Below are 15,799 nucleotides of genomic sequence, written 5' to 3'. Positions count from 1 at the left end.
ATTTGACAGTGGGGCTGCCCCCTGTTGAATTTTTCACCTTGCTGTAAGGCTGATAGATTGATTTAGTTTTGTTCGAAAACAGAAAAGATAAGGAGCACTGGATAGCAGAGAGCGCCCTGTTTTTCTCTCCAGAGTGAGCTCTTCATATTTATTTGAATCAAACCACCTAAAAAACAAAGAAAGAAGAGAGCACCCATTTTATCTGTCCTATTTGGCGCTGTCACACATGACAGTAAAGTATCTTGACCTAGAGGATAATGCTTGTATCCACATAAAATTCACACAAAGCATATACATGGAATAAAGGTAAAACTACTTTAATTGCACTTTCTTAACAAGGATTGATGTATGAAGATGTAAATTGTTCATGAATGTCTGCTGTTTCACATATTTTGCTTTGTAGAGCAACTTTCTTTGCAGAATAACGCTATAAGTAAAATGTTTTATTAATAATACGGTTTGTATTTTGGTTATGTATTTATGTATAATAAAACATATCTGTTTCTAAATCTAGGGAAAGCTTGACATTGACAGACATTTTTCCCTGTTCATCGCTGTGCAAAATGTTGTTTGTTCTTAGGCGTAAATAGCCTTTGGCAGATAGATACACAGATATGAAAAAGCAATTGCACATTTCCAAAAGATCTTTGCGCCCCCCAGGAGCCCCACTGTTATCCCTGCAGGGCGCAATTGAGAATGCTCAAAACAGGTTATAGCCGGCCCGAGGCATAAGCGAACTAAGCGGCCGCTCAGGGCCCCCGACTGCCTGGGGGGCCCCCTAAAAAAAAAAGAAAAAAAAAAGTTTTTTTTTTTTGTTTTTTTTTTTAGTTTGTGTGTTTGATATTAACATCATATTATGCAAATGTGAGTTATACAAAAAAAAAGAATAAAATGTTTTGGTCTAGATAATTAATAGCCTAAAAATGTAATCAGTTCATCTGGGAGGAAATCCGAAATTATCTGATCATGTCACGTTCACATCCATGCACAGTGTGTATTGAGTTTATTTAAAAACAATTGGAAATGGGGCTGCCCTCAGTTGCCCATGCACTGTGTATAGTCTATAGCCTATTTCAGCCTTGTCTGTGGAAAAAAAGATACAGTAGCTGGACAACAGAGTTCTTCTGCTTCGTTCCTCACACTGCATTTAAATGCATTCACTATATTACAGAGAAATATGTCCCGTGAAAGAAAAAGAGCTCCAAGCCCAACCCAGAGGACCCTCCATAATATTTTATTTTATATTAATATTTTTATGGAAAATCCATTTGTCCTTCTTCAATAGCTTCTAACTCATCTGACCCAGTGTCTCCAAATTATTTGTTCACACACAATTTCTCAGATTTAGCCTCTTAATTTTCCTCTCAAAGTGCACCAGATTCATAGCCTGGCATTCCCAGACCTGCCACTAGGCGCTGGCAAATTAAATTTGCTGCGCGTGTTGGTCTGGACACGCTCCGTTGAAGCTTATCAAGAAAGCCAGAAATCTGGCGGGCGCGCCAGAGCCCCTTATATGGTACTCTGGGGAGGACGTAACCGGATGACGACAGTGACGTGCATGCGACGTCAAAGCCGTGATAGTAAACATCAGAGATGGCTGCGGATATGTTGTGTGAGTTTGAGACTGCTTTGGCCTCGACCCTTAACGATTTGGAAGACGGCACTCAAATCTTTCATTAGCAAGTAAGTGGAATGTTCTATTTTGCCGACCGACAACGGCAAACGTTTAATTTAACAGTTTAACAGCTGTTCGCTAAACGAAAGGGGCTTACGTCGCCTTGTGCATCGCTCTGATTGGTTGTAGTGCTATCCAACTGCGTGCAGTGGCATTTGAAATGCACGAGTTGGAGCCGCCCCTTGAGTTGGAAATTACAATTGATCGTCGCCAGACCCTCTATCGTTCAAGATATCAGGGTCTGGATTTCCAGGCTACCAGATTCATGCATTTCACTTTAAAAAGGTTAAAAAAATCTCACGGGGGGCCCCCGGACCCTCCTAGGAGGGTCTGAATCTCGGCTGTCTAATATTTTCACACAGCCACACAGTGGAGGCACTAGCGGAAAACACTGGGTGTGTGAATGATATTTAACAAAGATCTATAGTTTCAGCAGCGCTAACATTGGAGAGGGGCCCCCTAATCATATTTCGCTTAGGGCCCCCTGAAGGCTTGGGCCGGCTCTGCAGGTTACACTTCCAAATGCATCCTGCTGCGTCTCAATCCTAGGGGAAACTCCTAACAAAGTGAACAAGCCCTTCATTGAATTTTCTCTACCTAGTTAGAGCAACTGCACAGTGGGGCTTGGACTGATAGACTGTCCATTCAGCCCACCATTCATTGGTGGCTGTGACAGGGCAGCAGCTTGAATAGCCCAATGTTTATCCCTCCACTTCCACACCCAATAATAATAATTGATAGGATTTATATAGCGCTTTTTTGGAGGTCACTCAAAGACGCTTTACATCACATAGAATATACATGGTGCGACTGTGGCTCAGTTGATAGAGCGGGTCGGCTGATGATCAAAGGGTTGGAGGTTCGATCCCCGCCCTGCCACCTGTGACATGGTTGTTGTGTCCTTGGGCAAGACACTTCACCCACCTTGCCTCGTGTGAATGTCGATAGTTAGCCTGCTATCGGTGTATAAATGTGTGTGTGAATGGTAACGTGGGAAAGGAAAACAGGTCTCCCTTGTAAACGAGTCTTCGGTTTCAATGGGATTTACCTGTATAAATAAAGGTTAAAAAAATAAATGAATACAGTACATAAGGAAAAAAAATAAAAATGGAAAACAAGATACAAATTCAAAATTAGGTTTGGAATAGTCAGGTGTGGTATGGGTGGGTCAGGGGTCATATGCTTTCTTGAAGAGGTGAGTTTTGAGTTGGCTTTTAAATGAGTTTATTGAGACTGTATTTCGGATGTTTGTGGGGAGGGAGTTCCAGAGGGTTGGGGCAGCAATGGCAAAAGCTCCTGGAAGCTATGATTGACTGGAGTGAGCTGTTTGCTCTGGGGTTCATAACCTACATCTTAGAAAACCTTGACTAGTTAGTCTGAGTACAAAGAGGAGACATGTTAAATGCAGGGCTGTAACTTAGGGTTATTATCTTTATTTTATTTGTAGTAATGATACATTATTATAGTATTTGTTTCATGTAGGCCTGCTCGAAAATGGAATTCCACCCAATGCAGTGATTCCGTTTTCTTTATCACGTAAATCAATGGACAAATGAATTTGGGACACTTGTACCTGCATTCATAGCATAATCTTTGTGAGCGCGTACTCATGGACTCAGGATGTTATTTGAAGGTAACAAGCAGGGCAATGTTAAGATACGGTAATACATAGTGTTGGCACTGAGTGGGCTGAGGAGACAGTTCCATACGCCTTCAAAAGGCATCTACATAATCGGCTTTGTGCCCTGTATTTTTCTGTAACTAAAGGCTATTCACTTTGTGTCCTTGAAGGAAAGGGAAAAATTATTTTAGCTGTGTAGCAAATGGTTTTATTATTCAGTGTACGTCAACACAGAGAGAAATACTGACATGGGGAAGCGTTGTTGTCTCTAGAGCTCCAATTTTGTGAAACTTTTGGTATCATACAACAATTTAACACAATAGATGATATGCAAACTTCAGTTGAAGGACTAAATGTTCCTCTACGGGTGAAGGGAATTCACAAACCCTTTTCAGGTCTCTTTGAAATCACTCACTCCTTCTCAGAAAGATGGATGTCACCCTGACAGGGTTGTTTTTTCTGTGTTTCTGAAAAAAGGTGCTGTGTTGGAGATCAGAGTATTCAACAGTGACATAGTGTTACTTCCAAACTTATTTTCATTTATCAAAATGTGTATTAAATTTCTTTGCAACAAGGCTTAGTTAATGGGAACTGCTGAGACCCATACATCTACCAGTCTTTGGCAGTAAGAATAGGAAAGAGTAAAGGTGGGTCAAGTAAGCTTCACCAAGATAAAATACGGAAAAGAAGATACAGAGCAATCACAATAAGTAGCTTGTGGATTGACATACAATTTCATACACAACTGGTGAGATCCATAACTGTCAATTGTATAACCCTGTTAACTATAAAATGGGCTACTTGGATCAAGAAAGTTAAGTCTGGACTTATGTCGACTTAAGCCGAATGGTTAAGAAAATCCAATAATGCCTGATAAATGTAAGGGAGCCTTGAGCCATGTCTGAGTGTGAGAGATGGGCAGGTAGAAGGACAAATAAAAAAAGGAGATTTATGTTGAATATGAGTGTGTAAGTAGCAGAAAGACAAACGTTGAGTACGATTTTGCTCTGAAGTTTTGTTTGTAGATACGGTATACAGTAGAATAAACAGATACAGAATGCAAAGGTCATGGTGAAATCTGACAGCATAAACATGAACTTTTCTCAAATAACTGTAATTTATTCAGGCAGAATGAGGATACAGTGTTTCTTCTTAGAAATCACCAACAAAAATGCCTGACAGAAACTCAGGATATATTCTTTCTAAAATATTATTTATTTAGACTATCGTCCTATATTCCTAAAACTCTGTACTTTCATCAGCAAATGCAAATATCCATTCCTATAGCTCTGCTGTTACTCAGCTGCCTACCATGGTTGCCTTCAGGGGAAGTTTGAATCATGGAAGTTTAACCAGAGCTCAACTGCTGCCCTCCAAGTTTCGAGTTTCAAGTTGTAGGAGCTCATCAGTCAAACATCTCATTCTGAGAGATAGGTAGCATTTTATGAAGGATTGTGTTTTTGAAGAAAAGGATCCAACTCCTTCAAAAGCTCCATGCACACAAGGGCATTGTCTGTTTGTGCTGTCTTCACATTCATCATTGCCAGGCAGAGAGAGTCCCCGTCTCCCTATAACATTGAAGCGGCTGCTACAATTTGCCTTTGATACTCGCTTCTCTCTGCTATCTCACTGGCATAATGCTATTCAACTGTGCAATGTTGCCTTGTAGCTTTTCCATGCAGCAACATTGTGTTTACGTCATCACTGGTCTGACAAAGATAACCAAGGCTTTCTTCCAGTTCTTGCAACCACCACTGACCAAACCATCATATTTGATGTTTTTGCTGAACTCTATTGCCGCTTTTTCACCAAAACTACCAGGAACTTGTATTTCCAAGTTCTCCTCTTCAAGTAACTTAAAGGTCCATGTGGCCCATTGTTGTCTGCACTTGAAGATTGTGCAAATCAGGCTGATGGTAGATGAGACTCCTGAGCTGAAGTATTGCATCGCTTTCGACCATAGATTGTATATAAATGATGACGTGCACTGTGTGGCTGCTCTAATCTGTGGCCGAAATAAAACCCTGCGAGTACTCAACCAATCAGAGATATTCAGCACTGCAGCGCCGCGACCATCGTCCTGAACCCTTGAAATGACTACCCACCTTAACAGGGGCTTTTCCAAGGGTAAATTGGGGTAGAACAATAACCCAGGAGCTTTATTTAGACCGAGGTTAGTGCGTTTGAAGTGCTCCTCCAAAGGTTCCTAGTTCCTGCGGTGGAAAAGGGGCCTTATACCCCTTTCACAGCAAAAAGAACCAAGAGCCAGTTCCGGGCTGGTGCTGGGGCCAGTTCAAAACTGGTTACAGCCTTATACCAGTTATGAACCGGTTGGTTTCACACAGACCAGAGCCAGCCATGGAGCCGGCAAGAGAGCAACGTCATGACGTCACTGTAAACATGTGTGTATGTCGGCCGACGTCGCTGCTCTCATGGCTAACGCTAAAGCAAAAGCTAGTTTTAAGCACAACAACAACGGTGAATACGTCTTATTTTTACACGTGTTGCCTCTCGCTTTCTATCCAAAAGCTTGCCCAAAATAGACAGGAGTGGAGATCCTTTGTTGCTGCCCTACAGGCCACTAGGCATAAAGGGCAGTAAGTAAGTAAGTAAGCCTCTCGCTTTACTTTGTTTACCAAAGAGGACCCATACAGCCAGTCAATTTGATCGCCACGTTCGGTAATGAAGTTGTTTACGTCTCGTAGTAGCGGTGTTTTTAAATATGGCTGCCATGAGGTTTGAGTTGGTCTTAGTCATATTTGAATATAAAAAAATAAATATCAACATTACATAACAATTACAAAAAGGGAACCTGCCAAATGTAAATGGAACTTCCCTGTTATAAACATACTATGTTAGTCTTTTGAATAAATCCCCAAAATAATGTAATAAAGACAGTGTTTATGTCTTTCAGTTGGGCTAGTGAAAATATGATCTACTTGGAACCTCCAACCCCCAAATCCCTCTGAAAACCTATCCTGGGTGTGGTGTGGTCGCAATTTCTTTAAACATGTTGACCTGTGTATGGGGCTTTTAGGCAGTCCTCAGTAACTCATGTCATTTATTGGCTATATGCCTCTGTAACAACTGTCACTGTTAAATCCATTACATAAACTTCACCAATCAAAATGCCACAGAGGGGAGAACATAAGGAAAGTCAGACATACATCTAGGTGCTTGCTCTGTCAGCAGCCTTAGCATGTTGTGAATAATGAGCCAGAAGAGATGACAAAATATATAGTATATATGTTATATAATGTAGTTTTCCATTCAGGGATTTTCCCCATATAAAACAAATATAAAACAATTTTAAGTTAACATTACTGATGTTCAATACTACTGGCTTTCATAACTAGTCTATTACAAATCAATTAATTATAATAAAAATAGTAGACACATGTCTACAGTTTTAGCCACAATGTCCATCATTAAAGTGTAAAAAACATCTGATTAATTCAAATTGAAGATTTTTGAAATCATGAGAAATTGGCTTTTGGTGGGTCTAGCATGAGCAAATTTGGCTTCTGGACTATCCCAGAGCATTTTGATTGTGTCAGGTCAGTAACGCAGATTACATCAATCAAATGTTGGACAAAGTTAGTCAAAACGAGAGGCTTTCAAAAAATACATTAATAGTGAAGACAATATGAAGAAAAACTGTAGGTTAAAACCTTAGAAGGTTTGACCTCAGCAGCAGAGTAAATGATTACAATTATTTTGTTCAAAATAAGTTTTATGGTTCTGAAAAGTGCAATTTGAGATGTTACAATTGCCCCCAGTGTCCTCTTCCATAAAAAGTGCTCCATTTAATATATTCCCCGGCTCCCCCTCTGTCAGGCTCCCAGTGTGCAAAACTGAGGTTGACATACCCTCAAACCCCCTCCTCATCTTCTGAAAGGGAGACCTTCCCAGGCAGTATCCTGCCTTGCTCACAAACTAGAATCAGGAAGCCCACTCCTACAAAATTAACTGACCCACACCACATGCTGAAACAATGTCATTGATGTGACCTACCAAAGAGCAATATAAAACGCACAGTTAGCTTTTGGATTTTTTGTGTGGACGTACTATGCCGCCACGGCCCGGCCAGATCCACTGTTGCTATTCACCAATGGTGCTCATAACAATACAGCACCACTGCATCGGCATAATACCTTTATTGCAGTTACACATGAAATTAATTCATAATATAATGAAATATAAATATAATTGTTGTAAAGTGTTGTAAACATACAATGTATATTAGATGATTCTGCAAACCCCTAGATTGTTTGGGTCTGCAGCATCAGACAAAAAGCAAATGTAGCAAAAAAATATATAAATTAAATGTATAATATCTTTCTATTGTCTTCCCGTCTGTCTCCTTTTATTTCTTTTCTCAGTTTGTGCTCGAGCAGCAGGCATTGGAACTGCAAATCAATGCTAAAACAAAAGCCATCGCTGTTTGAAATTCCCAGGCAGCTGTATCATTTCCACATTCATCTTTTTAGCTACATGGCTTTTTAAGTCAGATTTAAAAGGTGTTTGATTAAGGCTTTTCCCATTGTGGCTCTTTCAGTTGCAAGATAAATTCACAGACAGCAATTTATAATATCTACTTCTGTTGACAGTAATAATATGTAATATCAGAGTTTGAAGTTACAACAAACTGACTTCTGTACTGTTGTTTTCACGATTGCTTCCCTTCACTATGACTGTAGTGTAGATGAACCTAAATAAAACACAAGTTATTAATATAATATTAATTCACCATAAAAATAATATGCCACCTGACCACATGTGCTATTGTAGTAAGAAAAACCTCCATCTTGGCGCTATCTGACCGCTGTGCGTTGGTAACGTAGGGACGAGGGAGGGGACTGCTGACTGCAGTCACTGATAGAAAGTTAGCTAAAATGATCCAATCGCATTCTTCTGCTTTGAGTTTAGATGCAGGAGAGTCAGTAATCCTTGTTTTTTCCCTGACGTATTATCCCATTGAGCCCTTGGAACATTGATACGCTGCCCTACAGATGCTGCTCCTCTCATATATAGATGTCCTCGAGCTCCAACAGCCTCTATATGTTCGCTTTGCTAAGACACCCCCTTACTATGTCCTTCCTTTCTACCACTTCATACAGTATGTCAACATTGACTTACCGACTCAAATGTAAAGGTGTGTGACTGAGGGCTTTTGTGTCTACAAACCCTAATGGATGGCAGTGAAAGCTGAATAGCTTGTCAGTAAACCTTGACACCCCCTCACTTTTTAGCAACACATGAAGCAGATACAGCAGACACATTCATCCCATGCGCAATTCCTGAACTATTGTATTCTAAGAATGTCTCGACCATTCTATCTCCACCATTTCTCTCATCCCATCTTGCCTATTATTCTCTTCTCTTTTTTCTCATCCTCTATTCCTGTTTTTGCCTGTACCTACCTTCAACACGCTCTACTTCTCATCTTTCTACACTGGCTGATTGTTAGATAGGTCTCAGCAGTCACGCGTGTGAATGGCAGCTGATTTTAACAGAGGGTCAGTCTGTTAAACATATCCCATCGATCGCAATGTCTGGTGGTTAAAGACATTACACACAGCTGACCAATTAAAGACCAACCTTCCAGCTGACTGAGCAATTAAGTACTCAAGTGGCAACAGGCTGGTTGGTTACATACACTTAACAAAAATATAAATTTAACACTTTTGTTTTTGCTCCAATTTCACATGAGCTTAATAGCGAGCACATGACAATTATTATCACAAGACCTCTTTGTTTGGCAAAATATGATCAGTTATTGGCAGTTGAATTGTACTGTACAATTAAGAACATGCATATATTCACACAGGATTAAGATTACATACAACCTCTGCAATTATTAAAAACGATTAGAGGTCACCAGGTAATGCTTAACATGTGCAAATAGGGCTTTTGTCACCTATTTCACCATTGACAAGTTTGCACCCTTTTCAGAATGTCATGCAGCAAACACCTTTTCCCTAGCCTGGCATTCCCAGACCTGCCACTAGGCGCTGGCAAATTAAATTTGCTGCGCGTGTTGGTCTGGAGACGCTCCGTTGAAGCTTATCAAGACTACCAGAAATCTGGTATAACGTTTCAATTGGTTCTATCTAATATGGGCGCGCCAGAGCCCTTTATATGGTGCTCTGGGGAGGACGTAACCGGATGACGACAGTGACGTGCATGCGACGTCGAAGCTGTGATAGTAAACATCAAATATGGCTGCGGATATGTTGTGTGAGTTTGAGACTGCTTTGGCCTCGACCCTTAACGAATTGGAAGACGGGACTCATAGCTTTCACTAGCAAGTAAGTGGAATGTTCTGTTTTGCCGACCGACAACGGCAAACGTTTAATTGAACAGTTTAACAGCTGTTCGCTAAACGAACGGGGCTTACGTCACTTGTGCATCGCTCTGATTGGTTGTAGTGCTATCCAACTGCGTGCAGTGGCATTTGAAATGCACGAGTAGGAGCCGCCCCTAGAGTTGGAAATTACTATTGATCGTCGCCAGACCCTCTATCGTTCAAGATATCAGGGTCAGGATTTCCAGGCTACCTTTTCCCTGGTTGGCATTAACAAATGTACATACATTTTAGCATGCCAGTGCCTGCAGGACAAACATGTCAAACCTCTCTAAAATGTTCTTCACTTTACCTTTCTAACAGGTTATTAATGGTACTTGGCACTTCGTATGACATTTTGTTTTATTAACATTACTGTGACCTGACTGATGTGTGTGTAGTGGTACTGTGAGAGCCTGCAGGTAGGAGAAAGAGTGTCACAGTCAAATCCTCAGACCAAATGAACAGTTAGTGCACCTGGTTGCCAGCAGTGATTATTAATTACAGTTTACTTTATACTTTAATACAGTGCAAACATTACAACGTTTTTTTTTAAAGCACCATCTAGGGAGAAGATAAACTATTTAGCTCCAGGTGGCTCCTACCAAAATAGATAAAGGGATCCTGAGGAAGATTAAATACCTGATCAAGGATTTCAAATGGATCTAGACCAGTTCATCATTAAAGGTATACTCAGTTATAGTCAAAATCAGCAAATCCCTGCTCATCATCTGCTGCATGTCCGTATCGTGGGCACACTGGGAAAAAAAGTCTGGCCACACAGTTTCACTCCCGACGGTCGGGGATCAGGGAGATAACTAAACATGGTAGAACTTGGTGGAATGAATGCTGGGAAAGGGTGAATATTGTTTTAAAGCCATCCAAAGAAAACTGAAAAAGAGACTTGTATGGATGAGGATGGATAGAAAGGAAGTAAACTGAAAGAGAAGATCAAACAAGTTGTATAACTTTCCTTCGCTCGGACCAACAGACAGCTCCCATAACTAAACAGGTCTGAACAAACCCGTCACGCCTGCAAAAGCTGTGTTGCCAAAACACTCACTGACAACATTGCTTTCTGAGCCCTGGGGATCAGATCTAACATGTCGACATCTAAGCTTCTCTCCACGGAGCATCACTTTAGAACAACGAGACTCATTTACTAAGAGAAAACAAATTATTCGTCTTTGAGAAGGCTGTAATTAGGGACCGCTTGTTCCAGTGTCAAAGGTTGGGAAAAATACAAGAATTTTAAATCCCTTGCCACCTCATGTCCCCTTCCATAGTATAATTGCAAAACCTTAAGAAATTACAGATTACAGTCTGTAACATAAGAGTTCCATGTATTCAGTACCAAAAAAAAACATGTCACCTGTTGCAAGCAGCACCAAGTAAGCCACCCACTCTATATAATGCACTTTGGGTTGCTACACAAGTATTGGCTATCCTATATATACAGCATAAATGGATATTGAACATTGAAATAAACAACATATAGACATGGAAGCTGAAGCTTGAACACTTTATTAATGATTCTGAACCACTGAAAAAATAATCAATGCTCTTGAATATTAAAACAATTATTTCTTTAAATTGACTATGTTCTTGTATTGCCCCCCAAACAAATCCACAGGTAAAAGTAAAGAGAACAGAACATTATTCAAGGGAAAACAAGGAATAATATCAAAATGAGATGTAATCCACCTTTCTGTATCAAAATTGAATCACAGCAAAATCCTCCTATTTATCACGTTTTTGAGAATGTCAATGACTTTTGTGTGATCAATGCCGATGTCTCTCTTAATGGACAGTATAGAAGCAGATCAGGGAGTATGCCTTCAACGCAGCTGGTATTGAGCTTGTTTTTTTCACCAGCTATGGCTCCGAAAAAGAGAGCCAAATGTATGCAGTTTTAACAGGAAATGTGTGGACATTTTTATTTTTAGGGTGGACAATCAAGATGTTAGGTTGGAAAATAAAAAAGTGTTAGCTGCAGCTGAGACAGTGGTAGAAGGAATTATTTTTTGTTCTCTTTTCAGTTTGTGACCTTGCGACAGGAGTAAACTAAAGAAAAGGGAAGATTTGGGCAAGGGAGGCGAGATAGTGAAATGTATTGTCCACAATATAACTTCCGATCAAAAGAAGACATTAAGCAAGAATATATGCAGTAAGTCATGATTAATTTCCACCATTTCACCCTATACCATCAGCAGTTACAGATACTACACAGATAAGCGTTTTTTTTTGGTTAAAAGTTTAAAGCAACTTTTTGCATTTAACTTCTATACCGTATACATTGTTTGTATGATGACTCCTAACATGATGAACATAGTATAGTATATGTGAGGTTTAGTCATGTATTATAGGATGTAAAGTGACATGTTCTCTCTTTTCAAGTTTCAAGTAGATTGTGTGCACACATGGACAATAAGCACAAGCAGTCAGGCAATACAGCCAAACAAACAAACAGTTTGGTCAGTTACTCAGTTAAACTGAAAGTGATTGCATCTGAGGTGTCTGAAAAAATGCCTCATTGCAAAATAAAATTGGAACCCAGAACTGCATTAAGTACAGTTGGTCAAAGTTAAAAAAAGCAAGTCCATTTTAAACAGTCAGGGCCACCTTTATGCACGGGCTTACCTGAAGCCCCAGGGCCTACGAAGATCAGGGGCCTCTAAATGTTTTTTTTTTTTTTTTTTACTGTCTAAATATAGGCCCCTGATCTAAGAAGGCCCCGGACATTGTCATTCAAAACAATAAATTATTGACTGGCTCATGAGTCTAAGCTTCGTGGAGGGGGGGGAGTACGGAGATCAGGGGCCCATCATGAACCAGTGAAGAAAAAATTAAAAAAATCACATTATTTTTGGCCTATGAAGATCAGATCATTCACCAGTATATTTTTGTTATTTTTGTTTAAATAACATTGTTCGGGGCAACGCAGATCAATGGCCTATATTGAGTTGAGCCATTAAAAACAAAACAAAGAATTCAAAGAGAGAAGTAGCTTTGGGATAAGGGATTATCTAAAAAAAAATGCTGACTGACTGGATTTTTTAAACCTGTATATTTTTGTTTCTACTTTTTGGTATTTCTGTGTCTCCAAATGATTCCAGAAAATAGCTCACATAGGACGCAGTTGATATAGCCTTAGACCCCGTTTCCACTTGGCATTAACATCTGACTTTTGTAATCGGATCAAATGAATAAAGCTTTAACTACAGGTGAAAACACTCTCAAGACGCATTGAGATCGGATCACAAAAACCACATTCGGAGGTGGTTTACGTCGGTTGTGTCGCTTGTATTTTGTAGTGGTTTTTGGTCACATTAGGGACCGCCTACTCAACTGCTGCCCCCTGCCTGAGCGGAAATACGTTGAAAATGCATCACTGGCGTTCATGTAGCTTTTATAGAAGCCTCATGAACGTTAGTTACATCCGCCAGTATTGTAAATGACAAGCTTTCTGTCCTCTGTTTTCATTTCACTGTAAATCTGAAAACACGGAAATCGCTGCTATTGACTGGAGAGCTGCAAGGCAACGACTTCCTGTTCTTATCTGCTTAAGAATAAAAGTCAACTCGCATTTGGCTAGTAACAGGCTTTTAATGTGAAGGCGCACAGGAAATATTCTGTTCGCATATATGCAGTATCTTAACTGCATACAGAAAGCCGTGTGCTACTGGTGGTGACAAGAGTGTAGCAGACGTTAGAAAAGCCGCCCGGCAAACACACATCTTTCACCAACCAAAGAGGCGTAATAACTTACTCGCCTAAGAGTTTTTACTTTTATATAGGCCTACTATCTATGATATTTCCCGCATTTGGCGAGTGTTAATGTAGAGCCCTGTTGTGCATCGCTCCTCCTTGTCTAAATGAGACAGTAGCCTATCTCGTCAACCTAGACTGGTAATTATCTTCGCATGTAGGCCTAATGCATTTTAATAGCAAATGCGATTAAAACTGTGCCACTGTACAGCCCTGTATGTTTACTTGTTTGAACCCCACCGGTTAAAAACAGCAATGCAAACGGAAATGATGTACGTGTTGATTTAAATACAGCGCGGGTAAATGGAATCGGATCACAAGTAGACAAAGAAGTCACATTTGAAAATACAAGTGGGAACACACGGACTGAGAGCTGGCCACTTGTAACCAGATTCAAAAAGTCAGATGTTAATCCCAGGTGGAAACAGGGTCTTAGTTTTCTTCTCAAAGTGCACCAGATTGATGCATTTTACTTTAAAAGGTTCAACATTTTCTTCCGTGGGGGCATGCCCCCGGACCCCACTAGAAGGTCCTGGGTCCCCACCGCTGGCTTTAACGCATCTGTATTGTAAGACCGCCGCCCGGGGGGGGGGGGGGCCTACGAAACCTCTCAGCCCCAGGGGCTACTAGTGGCAGGTAAAGGCAGGCCAGACAGTGGTGGATGCTTATAATGAACATTAGGCAATAATTAGTCCATTCACCTTCTCTCTCCCTCTTCCCATTAAGTTTGTATAGCCTGGAGGTTTGCCTGTGTGATCGTATTACCGCTCATGTTTCTCACCTCATTTGACATCGCTGTGTATCCAGATGGTCCTAGAAGTGATAGGAATGATTGTCAGAACTCGTAAAATAAGACCTATTGTATTAAGCAGGAATTATCCTTTTTAAGATTCTAGAAAATGATGTAAGACATCTGCCGGATTTAGCTTCACCATGGCTTGTTGCTGCATCAGGGCGGCTGCGGCCACTGGAGTGCAGGGTCAGTGGTTCGATCCCCCGCCTCCCTACCACATGTCGAAGTGTCCCTGGGCAAGACACTGAACCCCAAATTGCTTCCGATAGTTAACTTGCACCCTGTGTGGTAGCTGCTGCTATGAATGTATGAATGTGTGTGTGATTGGGTGAATCTGTACAAAACAATGTAAAGCGCTTTGAGTCTGTGAAAAACCAGGGAAAGGTACTATATAAGTGGAGTCCATTTACCATCATATCACACCAGATTGTGTTACGACAGGCCCTAACTGGATTCTGTCAAATTTTCGAGATACATGTCTCACAAGTGTATTTCTTTATTTACTTTATGTTTTAGTCTTTACACCATGCCGTTATTGGATTTTATGGAGATATATTTTTGAATTAATGTGATGAATGAACATAATGATGTAAATGAATTACATGGACAGTGGGACAACCAGTTTAGCGGCCACTTGCAGCAAAGTGAAGAATTAATTATCCATTCCATGCAAAGTGACACTAACATAATGTAATGCAACATGACTGATAGCATGAACTAAATAAAAATATGTGTTTTTTTAAAGGATATTGGTAGCTCCCTGGTTAAGAAATAATAGCCATTCATAGACTGTAGATAGGTGGTTATTTATATTAAAGATACATCATCCCTACTGTTGAGAAACCTGGACACCTGGAGGGAGATCTGTTTCTCAGAAAAGCAATAAAAAAGACAAAAGCCTGTTTCTGTCTCTCCATATCCAGGTCAGTCAGACCATGTGGGTATTCGAAACATCTTTATAAGAGAGAAAACAGAAGACTACTTCTCTTTATATTATATTCTGTGTATGGACTCCAGCATTACCAGACTGTAAATAAGCAACAAAGTATTGAGAGAAAGAGTTTTAATTGTTTAACATGGTTATAAACATTCAACATATTGCAATTACGAGAGTTATTGTTGAGGTAGGCAAGAATATTGCAACTTTTCATTGCACATATCTTGGTCTTAGGTGAATGGGAAATGTATATTTCTTGTTTTCGTATGGAAAAGTATGATATTTTGAATAAGACAGGCCAGGTAACAAGTGACCTTTAATATTAAGGTAGAATCACTAAAAGTGTTGTATTCAGGTTTTTATCCTGAAATATATACATAATTGTGAATTCCTAAGGCCTCTCTGAAAAGGCATGCCTGGGCTTGTCCTGGGACAAGGTCAGGGGTGAGAGAGACAAGGAGTGCAGTGGGTCCTTGAGCTGGACACACACACACCCTCATCTTTCCCCTACCCTCTCCCCTCCTAATACACACACCCACTCTCTCTGTCTTCAGACTATATAAAGCCAGGGTTTTGAGCAAGAAGGGCTGCTGGTTTTTGGGGAAGTTTTGACTGTTCCACTTTTTTGTTCTTTCAGCATGGACGAAAGAAAAACTCGA

Source organism: Ammodytes marinus, assembly GCF_949987685.1.
Source record: "Ammodytes marinus genome assembly, chromosome: 10".
Taxonomy (NCBI): domain Eukaryota; kingdom Metazoa; phylum Chordata; class Actinopteri; order Uranoscopiformes; family Ammodytidae; genus Ammodytes; species Ammodytes marinus.
Note: the sequence above shows the minus strand (reverse complement) of the source record.